This window comes from Poromitra crassiceps (assembly GCF_964638095.1).
Source record: "Poromitra crassiceps genome assembly, chromosome: 2".
Lineage (NCBI taxonomy): Eukaryota > Metazoa > Chordata > Actinopteri > Beryciformes > Melamphaidae > Poromitra > Poromitra crassiceps.
The window spans coordinates 91287478-91296370 of NC_139624.1; the positions used below are offsets into that span (position 1 = coordinate 91287478).

The window sequence follows — 8893 nt, forward strand, 5'->3', positions numbered from 1 at the left end:
TGTACCTGCTGTTTGAGTTGACTGATATATCTGTTGGTTGATTCTCACGTTCAATCCTTGTTGTGAACTGCTGAGTGATTTCTGTGTTTCTCTCTGTCTCCATCTCCTCCTGCCTGCTGGATCAGGCCTGTGCTCAGAGCTGTGGAAGCCATTGACCCCCCACTCATCAGCCCCTGACCCCCCTGCTCATCAGCCCCTGACCCCCCTGCTCATCAGCCCGTGACCCCAACTAAGCCCTGCTACCCCTCATCCATCCATCCATCCATCCTTCTCATATTCCCACTCCTCTCCAGATCAACAGGACTTGTCTTCCGCAACATTCGTTCCAGAGTCTTAGGTAGGTGGGGATCTGTGTGTGTGTGTGTGTGTGTGTGTGTGTGTGTGTAGCTCAAGCACTGAGTGTGTTTTGCTGTAATGTATTGTGTGTAATGCAGGATGCTGTGTGTGTGTGTGTGTGTTGTGTTGTTTCGCTGTGTTGAACATTGTATTGATCGCTGTTCTGCTGTTTTTCTCTGTCGGATTTCTTTTATCTGATGGAAACACAGCAAGATGTGTGTGTGTGTGTGCGTGTGGGTGTGTGTATGTGCAAATTCCAATAGCAGTATTTTTATTAGTTTAATATTTTAGTTTAATTATGGTACTAACCTCCCTCTCATGCGCTACATCTATATCTATCTATCTATCGATCTATCTATCTATCTATCTATCTATATATCTATCTATTATATTTATTATCAGTGATGTCATAAATTGTGACATCATCAGTGATGTCAGAGGCATTGTGAAATCACACACACACACACACAAAGTCCCAGTGATGATGTCATCAGCGATGTCATAAATTGTGACATCATCAGTGATGTCAGAGGCATTGTGATGTCATAAGAGGTTGTGATGTCATCAGTGATGTCATAAATGCAGTTGTGACATCATCAGTGATGTCATAAGAGTCCCACTGATGATGTCATCAGTGATGTCATAAGAGCAAAATCAAGTCCCAGGGGCAGACACTAACTGGGTTTCCATCCACCTCTGGATATTCGCATTTACCCAAAATGCGAATATAAACTTGAATGGAAACACCAGAAATTCGAATAAAGGTCGAAATATCGCATAAATGTTTTTACGCTTGGAGGGGGTGGATTTATCAGCGTATCGACAGTAGGAAGATGCAAACTTTTGCAATGGAAACAGATTTTGCGAATTAACGATGACGTACCAGATGTGACTTCACTTCCGCTTTATGCTACTCCAGGGGGAAATGGTGGCGATTAGCGCCAGGCAGTCTGAATGAAATTGAATGTAACGTTCCCAATTAAATTCTAAAAAACGACCCTCAACATTTGGGAAGGCTAAGCCACACAACTAGTTCGTTATAATCTAACATCATGCTTTGAAGGCGACTTTACGACGATGAGGACGGTGATCATCACCGTCACCGGGTGATGACTCAATCAAAGCAGGTCTCCGCTGATAGAGATCTACAGGCACGTTACGCCTCCTCCTGACGAGAAGCGCCACCGACTGCTCAACCTGCCGACTGCTCAACCTGCCGACTCCCAAAACTCGCTAAACAAAACTGAATGGAAACATGCATAAATTCGCATTTTATTTTGCGGATTTTCACAAAATTCGCTTGAATTATGCGATACATTTGGATGGAAACCCAGTTACTGAAAGAAGTGAGAGTCTGGCTTCAGACCCCTGTTTTCAGCCATGAACAGCTGTATGTTGCCAGCTCCAGGACAGGTGATCCAGCATCCCTGAAGTATGCCATCAAGGAGCAGCCAGGGCGAGGCCGTGCAGCGGCCGAGCTGTGTATGCAAGCTGCAGGGTCAGCTCGGCTCTGCACGCCATGGCGATATAAATCTTGGAGGAGGTCCAACGCGTTATTTTCCTACCCTGCTTCTCCTCTTGATTTGCCGCCCCTTTTTCCAGCATGATAAAAAGGGCAAGTATAATATTATATTATACTTGCCCTTTTCACTTCAGCTGCGTCGAGTCACATTTTCGGGCAGCTGCACGCTGGCCAGGGTGTAGCCCTACGGCACCTAGTGCGAGGCCTTTGATGCCCCACCATGAATTCGGCTTTATCCAATCTGACTGGAGTTTAGCCTCAGATGACGGTCACACTTTGTTTTTCTGGGGATCAAGCCTGTGAGCTGAGCGGTCGACCTCACCACAAGGTGTCCCCGCTCCCCTAACGAGAGGAAGAGGCAGAGAAACCTGATTAGCGGATGTGAGCCTCTCTGTAAATGAAGCGAGCCCGTCTCCTCCTCTGAGCGGTTCTGCAGTGATGGAGCAGAGGAGATCACAGCAGCGGCCTTCATTAGCTCTCGTTAATAACAGGGGAGCGTCCACATCCAATCATCTCCCTCCACCATCGCCTCTTAATTAGCGCCTGCCATAGATTACAACCAGGGAGACGTCGCCTGTCAATCTCATCCTCACCACCGTGGTCTACTTTTTTCCCCAAGGTTGAACTCCCATTTTTCACTTAAAGGAGAATTCAGTTTTTTTTACAACCTGGACCTTATTTCCAATTGGATTTATGTTTTACAACTCACCCCGAACAGACATGTCTGAAAATAAAATATTATAGAGCTGGAACGGCCCGCGCCACAGCCTAGAACAGAGGCCATAGGGCAGGCCTATTCAACTGGCAGCCCGCGGGCCGTATCCGGCCCGTTTGAATTTTGATCCGGCCCGCCAGAGTTTGATATTAATTTTATTTTTTATTTTTTTTGGGTGGGGGACAAAGATCTATGACTGGCCCGGGAGAAGTTTTTTTATTTTATTTTTCCTTGTTTGTTACATTACAGTGTTTGATTTTCATCATAATCTGGTTTTCCATAATAATAATAATAAGTTCAGTGTTTATGCCTGTGTTGCTGTCTGTTGTAGTGTAAAACGACTAAAGGGAGAGCAGGTGGTTACATGAAAGTGAGTGAGAAAAGGAGAAGATACTGAATAATGACATCACAACAGTATAATCCTAATGTTAATTTAAAATGAAATATTCTTCTAAATATGGATAAAAGTCAAAAAAACATCTAATTTTCTTCGACGAGGTTCCATTCCTTACAGCACCCCCTATCTAATAATAGTTCCAGCACGGCTGCGAAAATGTGGTGGCGGGTTGTGTCAAGTGTACATATAATGGCTTGGGGAACGGTCCGGCCCCCGGCCCCTTAGGTTTCTGACAATGTGGCCCCCTGAACAATTTAGTTGAATAGCCCTGCCATAGGGGCACCTGCTAAGCGTGCATGTCGTAAATAGCTTATTCTTTTGCCACACAGCGGCTCATATCCTTATTATATGATCGTGGAATAAATGTGAGACGCTTTATTTACCTCTCCCACCCTGCTGTCTGGTAGGGGTGGGAATCATCAGATGCCCCACAATACGATATTAGCACGATACTTACGGTAAGTCACAATACGATAGTAACAGATTTCACCCTCTGCCCAGAGTAACAGGGTCATGTCACACGTGGTTGACGCTCTCTGATCTTGCTCGGCTGCAGTCTCTGCTTAGACAAAACATGTTGTGTGCCTCTTTGTACTCCAAGTCAGCCCTCCCCTCTCTCTTTGCTCTCCTCGCTAGAAAGATCGATAACAACTGTTCAATCTTTACTGTCCTCATGAAGCCTGCAACTATGAATTTCTGTATTGCTGTTATGAGTCTCTTTGTAACTCTGATATTTATTACCAAGATATGTTTGGCTGCAATACATTTTCAAACTTTCCTGGACTCCTGATTTTATTTACTGTTTTCATATTGGCTTGAAATGCTCTGGTTAAGGTGGGAGAAGATTGATGATTATTGCTAGTATTGCGATATATTGAGTATTGCAATATTTCGATATATTGTCTAACTCCTTTTCCTACCTTTTCCTTGACCTCACCGGAAGTAAAACATGCAGTGTTTTTTTGTTTTGTTTTGTTTTTGCCCAAAATGTAGGCTACATTATTAAGCTTCTCTGGACTCAATACGCCACTGCAGGTGCGGACTGCAACATCGGGCGCTTCGGGCAGATGCCCGGTGGCCTGGCATGGCATGGCCTGCAAAAAAAATTAAAAAAAATGTATATCGATAATTGGCGTCCAAATATCGATACAATATCGTCAGGCAAAATATCACGATACTATGGTGTATCGATTTTTCCCCCCACCCTTAATTGATATTTATCTGATTTCGAGAATATGGATGATGCATTTTAGTCAGACCAACATTACTGTATGGATTACAAACTGAGGAGCGGGGGCAATGGGAGCTTCTATCTCTGCCAATGTGACGGGCAGCAGACAGAGACAGGGTGAACACACTGGCTGCAGCAAAGTAAACACAGTGTTCTGTTCATATAATAAGGATATGAACAGAAAATAAGATATTTACCCCTACAGCCTCTGTTCCAGGATGTTGCGCTGGCCGTTTCAGCTCTATAATGCTTTATTTTCCGAAAATTCTGTTCAGGGTGACTTGCAGGGCTCGACATTAACGGGCAACCAAAAAAAATTAATGGCAACCATTTCTTGGCCTTTGGTTGCCATAGTGGCAACCACGTTTTATCATGTAAAAAATAAGCACAGCAGAAAACAGCAAAATATGCACCAAATATTTTTTAATACTTGTGAGTGACACGCTGACATTTTATTGCTGTTTCCAATCGGAACGATGTTGCTAATTACCAGACGGAACCCAGTAGACACGTGCGGTGTGTTTACTCAGGTCAGACGCTGCGCGCACACCGGCTCAGCTGCAAGCACGTTTGATATGGCCAAACAGATGTCTGGCTGTGTGAAAGTCCCAACTAACGTTAACCTGGTGTGGTGTCAACATCACAAATGAACGAGCAAGAAAGATGATTCGATTGACAAATAACGAGATGAACCGCCTGCACGAAAAAACCATGGCATTTGAGAAAAAGAGGACAACCGTGTCAGGGGAAACAGACCTACTCGTAAACTATGGACTATTTCAGAAGGAACAAACAGCGTGCTCCGCAACTGCAAAGAATGTACAGAATGCCGCCAACTAGGAGATCCTTAAAACACTTTTTAACAGCGCATATTATGTGCTGAGAAATGAGGAACCCTTTACACCCTAGTCACACCCTCACCTCGTCTGGCATAGTTTCAGTAAAGACCTCATCTAATGAGGAACGCTTTACATCCCTGCCTCGTCTGCTGGAGCGATCAAGTAAAGAACGGATCAGATCAGGCATGCAAGAGGTAGGCCTACGTCTGCTCTAATGTTATTAATTCATTTGAGAAAAGAGGTGGGGGCAAATATATTCCTCTACTAGTTCCCTTGCCTGTCACATACGATACGGGGTGAGAGAGAGAGAGGGATTGCGGCGGGGACAGAGCGGGCGGGCCAAGGCCGCTTCTGGGCCTTTTGGGGCCCCATGCAAAATCTTAGAGTGGGGGCCCCAAACCACTGTCATCATAGTATCCCTGAATGAACATGAATGAGAGGCATAGGCTACTAACGCTTTTAATTAATAAATTAAGCACAATATGAACAATAACTGTTAAAAAATATATGAAAATGAAAGTTCACAAATATTAGTTAAACAAATCCTTTCTGTGCAAATGCATTATAAAAACAAAAAATAACTAAGATTTGTTTAGAAAACGAAATTACACAAATTTATTATTATCATTATTACTACTACTACACCCGGTGCGTGCACTGAATAGGCCTATTATACTACTGTTCATAGTATTCCAATGACGTCACAAGCATTTTTCCTCCCAATATGGCGCTACAATACACACAGCTCATTGGCTGGTTGTGTCACTTGATTGTAATCACCTGTTAATTGATTACAATCACCTGCTATTTTCCTACCAAGATGGCCGTGTGGTGATGTAACAGAATACTATCAATAGACTATTATACTTTTCTGTCACATCGTTATTATTAAGCCGGTTTATGACTGCATAGTATCTTAATTACTCAAAATATAAGGCCACTAAAAATGGCAACCATATTTTTATTCGGGCAACCAAAAGCTCCTGCCAGGTTGCCACTCCGGCAACCACTTTTAAAAGTTAACGTCGAGCCCTGACTTGTAAAACATAAATCCAGCTGGAAATAAGGTCCAGGTTATAAAAAAACAGAATTCTCCTTGAAAGTCGAGCTGAAATGAAAAATGACTTTATTAACTATTTTAGATCACATCCCTGGTCATAGAGTAGTAGGAAAGGGTACAGTAGACAGCTGGGGGACAGAGGCTGGACAGAGCGATAGGAGATACATGCAGGCAGGTACAGTAGAGGGAAAGGGTAGAAAGCTGGGGGACAGAGGCTGGACAAAGTTTTGAGGAGCGCTGCACTTAACATCTATCCCCTCCAAATAACCATTTATCCTGCTAGCTCGCTATATCATCTGCTTTGTGAAGACACACACACACACACACACACACACACACACACACACACACACACACACACACACACAGACACAGACACAGACACAGACATGGTCACACTCAAACAGCAGTTGAGTTTTTATTTAATTTTTTGGTCCAAACCTCATCTTTCTCCTGAAATTCAACCTGAGAATAAAGACCAACAGTGGGGCAGAGGCATGCATTCTCTCTTCTCTCTCTCTCTCTCTCTCTCTCTCTCTGAAATAATAAAAGGAGAGACTCCTGTTTTTATCCTGTCTCCTATTCTCCCCAGACTGATGAAAGCTCTGTCATTCAGATTAATTCGCTGTCCTCCAGGCCTCCTGACTCACTGAACTACATTTCCCAGGAGGACGATTGTCTTCAGTGGAACCTTAATCACCGTTCCTCTGTGTTCCTAGTGGGGTTGTAAATGAGGTCGGACCCCTGGCGTCAAGCTCTAACCGCGTTAGCCGAGGGAATGCCGCCTGCATTGGCCTCGTTGTGACTTAGCATAGCATGAACTAGCGAGCTAAGCTAGCGGGCTAAGCTAACAGCATTATTGACATAGCTGATGACCCTCTTGGGGAAGTCTATAGACCTTATTCGACTGACGTAACTACGGGCACGCCCACTGCCGCCATTTTGTTGACATTCCGCAGCGCGCTGTTTAAAAGTGACTGACAGCTGTCATAGTTTAGGACGCTAGCCAACGTTACTTACTAGCCTATTTAATGCCGTTTTTACTGCGTCAGGAGCTATTTCACAACACCGATAATGTGCCGTGTAATAATACACGGCTGTAGTAGTAACAGCAGCAATAAAAGCCCGGGTGTTAGCTACTAGCTACTGTTCCCACGAAGGGAAAGAGACTAGAGGCTAACGTTAGTGGCAAACATTGGGCTCATGCAAGCAAGCGTCAGATCATATCAAACAAACATTTAATGTTAAGGTTATTTACCTTTGCTGTCACGACAATGTTTGATGATGATGATGATGTCGTTGGTGGCACAAAAGTAAAAATGTCAGATCAATTGTCACAGATGAAATAGTTATAGGACTCAAGGGATTTGAAAGCCTTCAGCTCCTGAGACGTGTAGCCTATACTGTATTCACAATGTCCGGTACGTTATACCTGGCAATATAATGATTTATATTTACTCTAAGTCAGTTTTTTATAGGGTTCCACACCTCCGACCAAACTTTTTTCATCACTTCTCTTTGACGAAGCCATAACTGTTGCTATACACTCGGCTCGGACTACGTTAGGGGGTACGGTGGTGCAGTGGTAAGCGCTGTCGCCTCACAGCTCGAAGGTCCTGGGTTCGATTCCCAACTGGGACGCTGTAGGCGTTGGAGTTGTGACCCCCCATATCTTCAGTGCCTACTGCCCAGGTGGGCTATCTCGTCGAAAGGGCCTTTCTGTGTGGAGTTTGCATGTTCTCCCCGTACCCCCCAGGGGGGTTCCTCCGTACATAACCCCCCACTAAAAACATGCAGAAGATCGTCATCCGACCAGTGACGACAACATCTGAAGTTGGTCCAATGATGGTCCAATGAAGGTCCCCGGGCGCTGGAAAGAAATAGCGACCACTGCTCCTGGCCTGCCCCCTGGAGGAAAGGACAAGCCTGGATGGGTCAAATGCAGAGGACATATTTCACTGGCCACCGTCAGCATGAGTGTGTGTAGTGGCCGCATGCATGTGTTGTAGTGTGTTCGTGTGACAATAAAGACGGGCTGCCGTCTGAAATCGTGTTATGGCTGTGGTTTGTCAACAATATGGCGCCGGTCCGGGGTTTATCGAATAAGGTCTATAGTTTTACAAGATACCAGTTACTTCACATTGGAGGAAGTTTTAAATGCAGCAAAGATATCAGAAATGGGAACGTCCTATAATAAGAATGTCTCTTTGTGTATGTGTGAGCACAAATTGTGTTCACAGTTATGCCATTTTACGCGCATCGCGCTGAATCTTTCAGGAAGTGTAACGGAGCCGTATTTTTGAATGAGGTAATTAGGGGTGATTAATGGCCAAATTTGCACAGATAAATGGCAGAACATGCGATGCTGCGCAATGGCTGCACAGGCTCCACCCGGCACACAGGGACGCAACATTTACACTCGATACACTGCGCGGCTATTCTGCTAGTAGGATAAGGTTAAGATAGATGAAACTTTAATCCAGGGTTGCCAGTTCTCTGACAATACTAGCCCAAAACTTGCCCAAAGGCCAATAAAACCAGCCCAAAAACCAGCCAGAACTCAAGATATTCCTCTGCCACACCATATACACTGCTTTAAAAGTCCAAAAGCATTGCTATCACTGCCACATGTATTGTAATATCTAAAAAGTAACACCATCAATGTCTACTGTATATTGTGAGATTTATGCAAAAACATAAAAAGGGGGGTGGTAGTTTTGCCTAAACAATTCTTTCACCTGGGTGCTAAAATGGCCTTGTGTAATGAGATCCAGCAGGTTCTCAAGCTTTTCA

The 8893-nt window shown here is 44.3% G+C and overlaps 1 protein-coding gene across 1 annotated transcript in view; it reads left to right on the top strand.

Moving 5' to 3' along the window:
- Positions 1-202: 202 nt before the first annotated feature.
- Positions 203-8893, top strand: part of fars2 (phenylalanyl-tRNA synthetase 2, mitochondrial) — a 422848-nt gene continuing 414157 nt past the window's right edge. The window contains exon 1 of the mRNA XM_083652493.1: positions 203-337. The gene's annotated coding sequence lies outside the window, so the exon portion shown is untranslated. The remainder of the gene's footprint in view (positions 338-8893) is intronic.